This window comes from Prionailurus viverrinus, chromosome C2 (assembly GCF_022837055.1).
Source record: "Prionailurus viverrinus isolate Anna chromosome C2, UM_Priviv_1.0, whole genome shotgun sequence".
NCBI classification, from domain to species: domain Eukaryota; kingdom Metazoa; phylum Chordata; class Mammalia; order Carnivora; family Felidae; genus Prionailurus; species Prionailurus viverrinus.
Genome location: NC_062569.1, coordinates 32,722,659 through 32,736,119, shown reverse-complemented (window position 1 = coordinate 32,736,119; position 13,461 = coordinate 32,722,659). Strand labels below are relative to the sequence as shown.

The following is a 13,461-nucleotide window of genomic DNA, read 5'->3' as shown; positions in this document are numbered from 1 at the left end:
AGCAATGAAACCACCTCTGGTACAGCAGCTGCAACTGGAGTCACACCTGGTTAAGCTTATGATAATCCATAATCCACTGTCATTCCCCAAGATCCATCTGTCTTCCAAATAGGTCAAATAGGTGAGTAAAATGGGGCTATAGAAGGAATCACCACCCCTGCATCTTTCAAGTCCTTGATGGTAGCACTAACCTCTGCAATTCCTCCAGGTACTTGGTATTGCTTTTAATTTACTGTTTTCCTAAGTAAGAACAGTTCTACTTGGTCTTTCCCATCCTAATAACCCTCATTCCACCAACGATGGAACCAGTGTGGGGATTCTGCCAGCTGCTAAGTATATCTATTCCAATTAAGCATTCTAGAACAAGGGAAATAAACACAGGATGTGTTCATGGGCCTAATGGGCCCACTATGAGTCAAATCTAAATTAAAGCTCCATTAGTCACATGACCTCCATAACTCCCTACCCTTGACTGGTAGGACACAATGACATTTTGGGTCTCCTGGAGTTAATTCAGTATCCAGTATCCTGGGTCAATTCAGAGTCAGTATCCAGTAATCCCCAAAGCCCTTATTATTTCCTTTCTCCAGTGCACAGTTGCCCTCCCAGAGGCTATAATTCCCTTTGGGGAAAGCTGGGAGGAAGATGAGTAGTATAAATTTTTGGTTGTATACCAAAGTCCTTCCTAGAGTGGATCTAGCCCTCCCTTCATTCACAGGGTTCTGGGTTTATAAACTGGCTCACATTTGGGAATTGATTGAGGAGCTGTGACTCTGTTTTTATAATTCAGGTTAAACTTGTTCACTTAAAAATTTTCTTATACAGATCAAGTAAACATTTAGTAGGCTTCCCACCTACTTCTAGGAATACCACGAGCAAATAGCCAATGCCAGAGGTCAGTATGAGTTGGACTGTTCTGATTGCTGCTTTGACTCTGCTGTCCACTACAGTAACCACACTCACCTTGCCTTTGGCAGTTGAGCACCACCACTTCACCCCTGCCATCCCAAGATCCAATTACTCCCACTGTATTTAGGTTTCCCAATTCCATGACTGCAGCTCTCACTAGAAGGCCTGGTCTACAGAGAAGAGCAATCACAGAGTTCTACAGCAAAATGTATGTCTTCTGTACCTTCCCAGTGTGAGTGAGTAAATCTTAAATGACAGATCCACTCTAACATTCTAATCTCCCCAAGCTTGTGAATCCCTTTACGTTAAGCCAAGACAGGTCAGTCATTTCTAATTTGCTCACTGTGGGCCGCCTTTTGGTCCGTTTATGCCAACCAAACAGTTACAGCCGTTCCTAACTCCTTGAGCTGCAACATAAATGCAGTATCTCTGCTTAGTGCACCTGTATCAATAAATCCCACATGATCCAAATTAATGTTCCTTCCACTATTACCTCACACCTTCCATTCCCACACACATTCCCCAGATTTCTATCTACACAAATTAGAAAACTCAAGTAGTTCTTTTGGAGTATAGTGCATCTCCTTATGGGTCACACTTTGTACCTCATCTTTAGGGATTGGTGGGATTTGAGTCTAGTTATAGGTCTAGACACAAAGAAGGGAGGTAGAGGTGGGGCCTAAGGAAACTCACCATTGTCACCATTGTCTGGCAACTGCCTCAGGGGAGGGGAGGCCATTATAGTTTCCTCAGACAAGGCAAAGTTAATTCTCTCAGTAGGGAATCTCTACCACTAGAGGTGGGAAGGCAGCTTCTACTGGGGGGCAGGGAGGCCTCTTCCACAGGCAAAAAAGATTCATCAAAATTTAGGGGCTCAGGGTGCCTGGATGGCTCGTCCATTAAGCGTCTGACTTCGGCTCAGGTCATGATTTCGCAGTTTGTGAGTTCCAGCCCAGCACTGGGCTCTGTGCTGACAGCTCAGATCCTGGGACCTGCTTTGGATTCGGTGTCTCCCTCTCTCTCTGCCCCTCCCTGTGCGTGCGCACCTGCTCACTCGCTCTCAAGCTCCCTCTGTCTCTCTCTCTCTCTCAAAAATAAATAAACATTTTTTTAAATTTTTCAAAAAATAATTTCGGGGCTCAAATTCCCCAGCTTCATCAGGGACTTCATCCCACACACCTCCAACCCAACTTACAGGATCCCATTCTTTCCCAGTATGCCCTCACTTTAATACCCTGCAAGGCTGGGAGTTCAATTTACATTATAATTCAGCCAATTGCAGGGTAAGATTCTGCATTTGATTTTCAGCAATTTCAACTCTTCAGCTATAGTAGATAAGAGTCTCCTTCAGGGCACACATAGAAGCTTTCAGGCGATTTACGTGGCATTTGAGCTGGGAATTCAAATCCCTGAGTTCATCCTTTTCTTTTGCCACTTTGTCCAGCAACATTAGAAGCAACCAGCCAATCTCATTAGATTTGTTATTTTTCAAAAAATGTTAGAAAGTATTATATACACAGTTACCCAGTTCCTTGATTAGTGGATGATTAAGAGTATCCAATAAAGATATTTGGTACATCTTTATTGCCAAACTATGCCATGAATTATCAGTGTTCTCTTTACTAGAGGAAATAAAGTCATTAGCATCTTTAAATCTAATCAGATTAGAGAACCAATTCCAGAAACCCCAGAACCAATTCAGAAAACTCATCCTTAAAATTCTTTTCTTCTAGAACCACTCTATCAAAATCTGTATTGGTCTGGGAGATAGGTGGGTGAATAGATACATAATAAGGAATTGGCTCATGTGATTATGGAAACTAAGAAGTCCCAAGATCTGTACTTGGCAAACTGGACACCCAGGACAGCACTGGTGTAAACTCCAGTCTGAGTATGAAGGCAAGAGAAAACTGTTATCTCTGCTTGAAAACAGGCAGAGAGAGAATTGTTTCTTACTCAGCCTTCTTATTCTATTTAGGCCTTCACTGGATTGGATGAGGCTCACCCACATTGGGGATGCCAATCTGCTATACTCAGTCTACCAATTCAAATGTTAATCTCAGAAAAACCTTCACGGACACACCCAGAATAATGCCTATCCAAATATCTGGGCACTCCCATGGCCCAGTCAAGTTGACATATAAAAGTAACCATCTAAAGCTGGAAAAATAAAATTAATTGCCTACATCATGGAGTTACAATCTGAAAACTTCAACAGAAAAGCTTACAAAGAGCTCACAAAAGTGCCCATAGAGAAAGAAGTTAGCTTTAAACCTCAGCCAGTCCCAGGGAATCCAAACCCAGCTTTCAACTGTTCCAATCACGTAAGCCCCTCCCTGAGCCCCTTCTTGAAATCCAGTATCAGACAGGCCCACAATGGCAGCAGGAGAAGGAGGAAGAAGTAAAAAGAGAGATGGAAACAGACCACATACTTCCCTGAAGTAAGGAACCCCACCTGCTAAAGACAAAAGAAGGTTTCACCCTCATAAATGTTCAAAGTTTTACTGTCTGGGAATAGGTGATTTTAGTTATGAACTGAATTAAAGTGATTGAATTAAAGTAACGATAGAGCTTTCTATCACCGAAGAGTGACCAAAAATGTCATCGATTGACAAGGAAAAAAACTGCCCCCACTAGATAAATTTTAAAAGAGGGTGGGGGACACTCCATGAGTCAGTAGATTTTCAAAGCGATTACTTCCATCTCTTGTGTTATGAATTTTTCTGTTTGCTGAGTCTGTGAAATATAATGGAAATATAATGGAAGTGAAATATAATGGAAAATCATAATGGATTCCATCATGTCCTTTGTCATTTTTCTTTTATAGCTCATTCTGCATGGGAGTGTCTTCCTCGAACAAGTCGTTCCACGGTAGGTACTTTTGCAGCTGCCTTAGCCCATTCTTCCCAGTTTGCACACCTGGGACCAGGTCTTATGTTCTGGAGTTTCAAGTGTTTGCTCTCAGCCAACAAAATTCCTGGTGCCACACTCCTGTGCAGAACCAGCCAGTTCCCATTTTTTAACAAAGATGTCCCTTTTTCTTCCTGCACCCTGGGCAAAAGCACATTTCTGGAGTGTTTTCAGTCACCATTCACTAAGTAGACAAGACAACCAGCCCCAGCCCCAGCTTCATGCAGTGAGCATGGGTCCACTCTCCTGCCAAGTGTGAGGTACATTCATTTCCATTCCCACATGAGCTTTGAAGCCCAACCTATGTATACCCAGTTCCTTATACACTTGGGCTATACTTCATCAGCTTACTCCATAGATTTATTCTTCACTATTGGTCCACAAAGACCATGTGTGTGCATGCATGCATGTGTGTGTGTGTGTGTGTGTGTGTGTGTGTGAAAGAGAGAGACAGAGACAGAGACAGAGACAGAGAAAGAGAGAGAGTCCTCTGTGTTTGGAGGAGGTTACAGAGAGGGTTTGTGTGCTCACTCTGCCAACTTGATCATATTTCTTCAAGTCATGCCTCAGACACTGCTGAGCTACTAGACAAGCAGGTTGTATATCCCAGGCCCAAGTCACCTCAATTCAGTAACAGAGCAGACAAGCCCATTTCTACAAGTAACTACATTTTCCCTTAGTGATGGGAGGCACTTGCTTATTACTGGCTTTGGCAGAAATCCCTCCCTCTCTTGTCCTGCCTGCTCAGAAGAGTGGATGCCTCTCCATGACAGCTGATATAGGACAGACTCTTTCACATTCTGGAGAAACACAGTGCCAGAAGCTCCCCCAAGCCCTCCCACTCACAATAAGGAACTTCAGAGGTGACTCAGAACTTTCAGGTAAAATCTCAGATGCAGACGCTGATACCACATAGGTCGGCTGGCTACTCCAACAAGCTCGGAAGGCTCTGAGCCTCCAATGCTCTCACCAGGCTCCTATTCTTTCCTGCAGCTGCACCATCAGCCCAGCCTGGCTCAGCCTGGCTGATCAGCCCAAGCCTTGAAGCTCCAACAAACAGGGTAAGAAAGACAAGAAGAGGGGCCTGAGGACTCCCACTGGGGCAGGTAGAGAGTCCAGACCCAGACAGGCAACATGGATGCCTCAGGAACCACATCTGCTTGACATAAAAGCAGCCCATGAAGTCACACCCCTCAGGCCTCAGCAGCCATACACACCTTCCTTGAGAGCAGAGCAACTGGCCAATCAGCAAGAAGTTCAGCTGACTGGAATCACAGAGTACCAACTATCCACCAGACATTGCACTAAAAATTTTACATATATTTTCTCATTTACTATCTATCCACCATGATTGAGGAGGTAATGTTAGCTCCATTTTCCAGATGAGTAACTGAAGCTCAGAGAGGTTAAGTAACTTGCCCAAGATCACACAGCTATTAAGTGGTAAGAGTCATAATTCAAACCCAGGGAGTCTGAAGCCAAAGCAGTGCTATTGGTCCCTCTGCTCTCACTGCCTCTGGCAGTGGGGTTCTCCAGGATGTTGAGCTAGTGCACCCCACATCAGTTCTCATGGAGAGGTGTCTGCTCCTCTGGGAGGGACAAGAAGACACTGGGCCTCTGTCTAGGCAATAGGGAGTAAAGGAAGGCTGCACCATGGAAAGCGAGAGACATTCTCCAACCATACAGAGTCAGAGCAACAGGACCCCCAAGGATCCCATTTACCCTGGGGTCCCAAGGTTCACCTGCAATCAAGACTCCCAGGTGTCTCATGTTGGAGGGCACCCCAAAGGTCCAGTGCAGCCCTACCCTTGCAAGGCAGTCCAGATGCCCCCAGCTCTGCCTTCAGGGGGAATATGGGAATTTGTGCCATTTAGGGCTTGGAATTAGGCAAGATGCCAGGTAACCCCAGTGGCCTGCTTCTGTGACCCAGTCTCTCCCATAGCTGCCTGGTTGCAGGTCCCTGGCTTCTCTGACCTGCACTGCTGGCCAATGCACAGCCTGCATTGTGCCAGGCAGCCTTTGCCCACCAGGGCACTCCGGACCTTTTGGGTTCAGCCCAGTCCCAAAAACCTACATGGCCCCTGATGTGGAGAGTGCACACTCCCTGAAAATCTTTCCTAGGTGGTAGCTTTATACCAGTGACAGTCAGTCCCCACTTGGAATGGCTACCTGATGTTGTTCTGGGTTTCTCCAGCAAGCAGGTGTCTGTCACCGGAGGGTACCGAGCAGCCCATGTACGCCACCCCCCTCCCCCACCCCACCCCACCCCAGCAAAACAGTCCACATGCCTCCAGCTCCACCCCCAGGGGGGAATTATGCACATTTGTGCAGGTGAAGGCCTGGAATTTGGCAGATGCCAAGTAGTCCCCCAAATCCTTTCCTGTAAGCCAGCCTCACCTAAAGTTGTTCTGTCCCAGGACCTGGCTCCCCCGTCCTGTCCGCGCATGCACAATCACAGACCACAAACAGCACCTTGTTAGCAGACCCGGCACTTGAAGAGGGCACCCCTAGACCCGTGGGTCTCCAGCAGGACCCCACGAACTAAATGGCTTCAGGGTGTAGACAGCCCACAGCCTGAAGATAATTCTGAGGCGCCATTTGAAACTGAGGACGGCCAGTCCCTGCTTGGACCAGCTGCCTGACGGTGTCCTCGGCTCTTCCAGCATTTAAGGCCCCCCAAGTGTCTCTTATTGGAGATTAATCTGACCTTCTCACGTGGCCCCACCGTGGCAAGGCAGCCCACAAGCCTCCAGCTCTGTTCCCAGGGGAGCTTGGAGCCTTGTACCCTCCACAGCCCCCAGCAACCTTGACTGGGCCTGTGCGACACTTGCCCTGTACCAGGGACCTGGCTCACACATGCCCAGTAAGCACCGGTCAGCTTGCCCAGAGCAGCCCCGCCCCTCCAGGCCTGTGGAGCTCAGGTCGTCCCAAACCAGGGTAAAGGGAGCCCAACTCCGCAAAACTTCTCTGAGGCAGCTGCTTTAAAGGAACAACAGCCAGTCGCCATTTGGACTGGCTGCCTGCTAGGGTCCCTGGCTTACCAGTCACCAAGGCTCCCAGATGTCTTTTAGGGAATGGTACCTCGGGCAGCCTGGTCAAGCACTCTAGCCTCCTCCAGCTTCTCTTTCAGGGGAATATGTGCATTTCTGTTGGCTAAGGCTTGGAATTAGGCAGATGCCAGGTAACCCCAGTAGCTCCATCAGGTAACTCAGCTTCTCTCTACAGCTGCCATGTTTCCGGTGCCTGCCTTCCCGGACCTGTGCGGCTCCCGCATGCGCAGTACACACCCCATCCGCCCACCCAGCGCAGCCAGGGCCCTCCAGGCGTATGGAGCCCAGACAAGCCCCAAACCACCTGCTCAGACTCCTGCGTGGAGGGATCCCACCCCCGAACATCTATCAGAGGCAGCAGCCTTAAACTTGCAACAGTCTGACCCATTTGGACTGCCTGATGGAGTCTAGGAGTTTGGCCACAATCAAGGCTCCCAAATATGTCTTATTGGAGGGTACCCCAACTGTCCAGAACAGCCACCACCCTGGCAAGCAGTCCAGATGCCTCCAGCTCTGCCTTCAGGGGATATATGCACATTTGTGTAGGTTAAGGCTTGGAATAAGGTAGATGTCACATACCCCCAAGCACCTGCTCCTGTGATCTGGTCTTTCCCTACAGCTGCCCTATTCCAGATGCTTGGCTCCCCTGACCTGCAAGGCCTGGCATACTCATTTCAATCCCATCAGCTTTGGGTAGTCTGGGCACTCCAGGCCTGTAGCACTAGGCCAATCCCCAAACCCCTGTGTCCAAGGTCATACAGCAAGGAACCAGCTACATCAGGACAAAAATGAATCTCTAAACAGGAGCAGGCTCCAGTTTAGTGTTTCTGAATCCTAGGCACCTTCTCAATAGTTACAGTCTTTTGTTTTCCCTTTACTTTGTTGTTGTTTGCCTGTTTACTGAACAGCAGATTAGCAACCTCCCCTCCTCCCCCACCCCTCCAACCTTCCCCAGGAAATCCTTCTTCAAGTCATCCAAGGACCACGCATCTGTCCTTTTTAACATTCCCCCAAGTGACTCTAGCATTCTGGGATCTGCTACTCCAGCCATTCTTGCTCTCCTTGATTCTTTCCTCCTGTACACATGCTTTTGGAAGGAATGGGCTGCCTCTTCTACTCTTTCCAGCTCCCTTCAGAGTTCTAGGCAGTGGGGCCTTCAGCCCCCACATTTAACACAGCCCTCCTGCCAGACCCATTGGCCTCTTCTCTCCACAGCACATGATGCTGACAACCACCCTCTCCTTACAGTTCACCTCCCTCAAGTTCTAGAAAACTACAAAGATACAGAGAACGAACTGACCACCTCAGTTCTCTGCTCACACCTCTTAACCTCCCTGTACACAGCCAGCCCCTCCCGCTGCAGGGATGGGCTCTGTGTCCTGTGAGTGCTGCTCTCACTGCCTCCTGGACACGTGGCACCCCAAACCTCATCCCAAAACAAACTCATCACCCTTGCCCCAAGCACAGGCCATTCCACCTTCCCAGTCTGTCATTCTTCCAGTTTCTTAGACCCTGGACTCACATAATTATTCTTCCTTCCTCTGTCTCTTTCATTGGCTAAGCCCATTGACTATAAGTAGGACCAAATACATAGTTTGTGGGTCTCCTGGTGCATGAAGCAGAAAAAAAGTCATTAAAGGCACATAAGAAGCTTTTTACTTTCTTCTGTGATATTTTTCTATGCTTGTCCTAGTGGTTTTTATTTGCTGTTTAATGTGTCCTAAGTAAAAAAAATATTATAATTTTTAAATATTAGCCAAATTTTACTGTTCATTTTTACATCGCAAATACCAGAGCATTTACCTCTTGCATGGAATCACCGAAATGACACAATTCCTCTTTCCTGGCTTGTCCCCAAACAGTGCCAGGAGCTGGCCAGAAAAGGCAGACTCAGGAAATTTGGAAGGACAGGATCCATTAAACCTCAACTCCTAAAAGCATTAATCTTATGGGTCTTTTTAATACATGAGTATAATCAAAGATACTTTAATTGGAGTTTGATATTTTATGTGCCCTTGTCTGACTCAGGGTTTCAAGTGGCAGGGTCAATCCACTTATGTTGTCCTTGAAACATAAATTTCTTTCTAACTGAGGTATTCTTGTGTATGCATTTCTGTTTACTTCATCTATGCAATAGAGAAGACAGTAATACCAACATAATACACTTTTTTAATCTTCTCTTAGACTCCATTATTTAAATGCACTATGCATACCATTTTAGACTCATGACTTCTCAGATTTACCTTATGTCAACTTGGCTTGCTCTATGACAGTAAGCCGACACTCTTATTTCTGATGTTCAAGTTGTCTTAACTTTGCCAGTGGAAGCCCCTTTTAGATTGGTTCCAATGCCCTTTTGATTCCATTAATTTATTTAAACTCTCCTGCTTCCTGGTCTTGTTGTTCAGTTGTTCAAGTTCACCTTGAACTTTCGAAGTACAGAATCTGCCATTTCTCCCAAGGTGTTTTGGAGGGAAAAAAGAACTATAGACCAGAATGTGGAAGCTGAGATGCATTGTTGGGTGACATGTCTCCCTGGCCACTTCAGCAGACAAAGAGACAAAAGGATGTATTTTTAGTTTACTATTTTTGTTCTTTTAAAAGCATGAGTTCGTATTGATTTTTCCAGTTCAGTTCTAACAATAAAGTATTCCTACTCAAATCCTTTATTCTACAATTGTATATCCTGTCTTTTATGCTAAAAAAAGTCTAGATTTGTAAAAAAAAATTAATATAATTGCTTATTTTCTTTGAAAAGAAAATAATTCTAAAATAACTTTACAACATTAATGTAAATTATCAAATTACCTAATAAAGTTCAATTTTTCTAATGCTTATTTTTTTGCTTGTTTTTAGGCCACATTCCACTAAAGATTTGCAAAAAACAAAAAAATGTTTGCTCTAGAGTCATTTATAATCTCTCACTCTATTTGGCTTTGTGAGTCCTGGCATAGAGCTTTGATGCAACCATTTTCCTTCATTTTCTCTCTCTCTTTTTTTTTAATGTTTATTTATTTTTGAGAGAGAGAGAGAGAGAGACAGAGCACGAGCAGGGGAGGGGCAGAAACAGAGGGAGACACAGAATTCGAAGAAGGCTTCAGGCTCCAAGCTGCCAGCACAGAGGCTGACGTGGGGCTCGAACCCATGAACCGCGAGACCATGACCCAAGCTGAAGTCAGACACCCAACCAAATGGGCCACCCAGGCGCCCCCATTTTCCTTCATTTTCAATCTGAGAGCCCTAGCATTAGATTAGCCCACAGACCAAAGCTCTTAGTAGGTGGAGACTGGTAGCCACAAGGAGAAAGAATGTCCTCTGTAACACAAGATGATGGAGACACCTCTAGCAGTGTAGTGGCCAGAATTCTGCACAATGATTGCATTTCACCATTATCTGTCCATCTACAATGGCTTACCCCATAGGGATAATATCAAGACTGGTACACATGATTTCTGGCTGAAAGAACCAATTCTGCCTCCTGTTAACTAACCTATCCAATCTACATTATTTTCAAACATTCTGTTGTTTTTTTTTTCTTTTCTTGTAAAGTCCTGTTCTAATCTCCTAAGCTTTTTAATTTATCTTTCTCCTTTTATGAGCTACAAGCTCTCACTTCTTTTATAATGTTCAACATTCCCTTACTAACCTAATACACGGTGTTATGTATTGTTACCTCAAGGTTTGCAGTGAAGAATCAAAACCAATTAGCAGTGTCTTAAGCCCAGAACTAGTCAAAGCTTTTAATTTTCTCACAAAAGGATCAAATTCTTTATGATTATCCAAGAACAGTACCTGTAAATGCATAATCTTGAGATTTTACTTGAAATCCTTTTTGACTTATGGATCAAAATTCAGACTTTATTTCATATACATCATCATTGTCCTTATTTGAATTATTGATCAACATAGAGTAGAACTCCAAATTCTCCACAGTTTTTGGAAAACACAGTTACCAATTACCTTCATTCTATACAAAATCCAAATTTGCCAAAGCCAAATAAGAACATCATGAAATACAACCAGATATAGTTCAATAAAATTTCAATTAAAAAATACATAGCCAGATATATCAAATCATATCACAATTTTTTGATGACTGAAACAACAGATTATTTCCCTTTAAACCATTCTCAGAAAGTTTAAGTGGAAACTTTTTACAAATTAATAAAATTTCCAGATTGTGTAGATTCTCATAGAACCCATTCATAAAAGATATCACTGTTTAGAAATGATACCACAGGGGCGCCTGGGTGGCTCAGCTGGTTGAGTATTCTACTCTTGATTTCGGCTCAGGTCATGACCCCAGGATGGAGCCCCTCATCAGGCCCTGTGGAGCCTACTTAAGATTCTCTCATCCTCTCCCCCTGTTCCCCTCTCCCCCACTTGCATGCTGTCTCTAAAAAAATAAAATTAAAATCATTTAAAAAAGAAATTATAGCACACTGCTTCATAGGACATTAACTAGTTAATGTTAGAGGAGACATCAAAATTCTGCCCAGAATCAAATATGTCATGCACCAGATTCCTGACTTTGTCATCTGTAGGAGGGACCTCAAGTGAATCACAAATTCTTTGAATTTAGGATAAAAAGATAGATTATCTGGTTTCAGTTATCAATATTGTTGATGCCTCTTTCAAGTTTTGAATGGTATTTAATTAAAAAAATAATTTTGGAATAAATGTGGGTTTTTTTGGGGGGGGAGGTGTGATTTTTTTAAATGAATCATTAGCCAAAGGAAAGAACCGGCCCCACTTCTGGCATACACCCTGCTGATACCATACATGTCTCCAGAACCTGGGCTTTTTGCTTTTAGGCAGCAGGGTTAGAACCATCCCTCAGATCCAGCTGCTGCCTATCAGTTCTTCAATTTGCAGCTTGTCTTTGCCAACCCAAAATTAAGCTTCTTCTGCAGAGTTTAAAACTTTGTTAGAAAAAGGAATAAAAGAAAGAAAGGGAAGGAGGGAAAGAGGGAGGAAAGGAAGAAAGAAAAAGATGAGGAGGAGGGAAAGGAAGAAAGGAGGCAAATCCTTATATCTGACAAACAGCTTATCTCATAATTTAAAACTGAACTGCTTACAGTCACCCATATTTAAATTTATAGCATCTACTTGCTGCCATCTATCTGCTAACTTAAAACTCTTCACTTAAAATACAATAATTCTTCACCCCATTGGCAATCCTCCACAATCTAGGCTTAATCTGAGGAGAGGGCGCTATTCCATTTTGATCTATTTCCAATTGCGAAACTCAGACGTGAAGGTCAGAGAGTGAAGATGGAGAGTTAACTTCATGACATGAGTCTCACCTGGGAAGGCCCTTCAGCCTTGTTAATGTAGGTGGGATGACCTCAGAGGGCCCTAGTTCTGGGGGATGATTTCCTAAGGCTAGAAACCAAAGATGATGTTTGTAGACTTAATCTTACACTGAGGCATCTCCAGGAAATGTGGAGACTTGGGGCCACTTCATAGATGACTGGTTTAAAGGACAGGAGCAAAATGTAGACGTTATTGAGGTTTGTGCCAGGATTTTTAAAGTAGTCATTATAAATTTCCCCAAGGGAGTCCAATGGAGGGACCAGGGACAAGTATCTCCTCCACAGTAAGAGGATTTGTGTTTTTGCTCTTGGGACTTTTTTGCAGGTACCCAAGAAGGCTCCTGCTCAGTTTTTCCTCCACGGTCCTTAACCGGGTTTTAAAACCTCTCCTGGGCTTGCAACCTCTCACAGGGAGGCAGGAAGGCCTGCATCTTCCTTTTGGGAGCGTCCTGCTCTCACAAGTACATGCTTCCAGTTCAGGCAAGAGTGGGTTTTCCAGGACCTGAAGGTCCCTGGAACCCACAAGACAAACTGTAATTTGGGGTCAATTCTTGTATGCCAGTTTCAAATTTCACAGACTAGGTGTCACCATAGTTTAACATGGCCTCACGGGGGCGCCTGGGTTGCTCAATCGGTTAAGCGTCCAACTTCGGCTCAGGTCATGACCTCACAGTCCATGAGTTCAGTGTCGGGCTCTGTGCTGTCAGCTCAGAGCCTGGAGCCTGCTTCAGATTCTATGTCTTCCTTTCTCTCTGCCCTTCCCCTACTCGCACTCTCTCTCTCTCTCTTTCTCTGTCAATACAAAATTAACATTAAAACATTTTAAAAATAACATGAGCTCATGAACAATGGCCTGAGGAACACTTCAGAAAGTCAGTCTAATCTAAGGATAGGCTAGAAACAGGACACACACAAGAAGAAACAAAAACAAAACAAAACAAAACAAAACAAAACAAAAATCTCTTTTTTTTAAGAGATAGGGAAGGACAGCATAGAAGAAAGAGGGACACCCACGTAGGGAAGGGAATGCCACATGGGCAGAGAGAAGCCCCTAATGACATGCTGGAGACAGAGCCCCAGTGAGGAGATGGCGTCCACTATATTCTGAATCAACTAATGACAGTGGAGGTTTGTTAGAGGCCAAGCCCATGAAGCTTTGTAATTGAGTTCTCATTCTGGGAAACTTTTCTGAGTTTTCCTTTCTCAATCCAGGAAACTCTAGGTGGTTGGCTGAGTGGGAGGGAACACAAGAAGAAATTTTTCCAGCACTCCACACA

At 44.6% G+C, this 13,461-nt stretch overlaps 1 protein-coding gene across 1 annotated transcript in view; it reads right to left on the bottom strand.

The window, feature by feature from the left end:
* Positions 1-245: 245 nt before the first annotated feature.
* The window catches only part of IL20RB (interleukin 20 receptor subunit beta), a 60,472-nt gene continuing 47,256 nt past the window's right edge, over positions 246-13,461 (bottom strand). Inside the window, exon 8 of the transcript XR_007155809.1 lies at positions 246-256. The gene's annotated coding sequence lies outside the window, so the exon portion shown is untranslated. The remainder of the gene's footprint in view (positions 257-13,461) is intronic.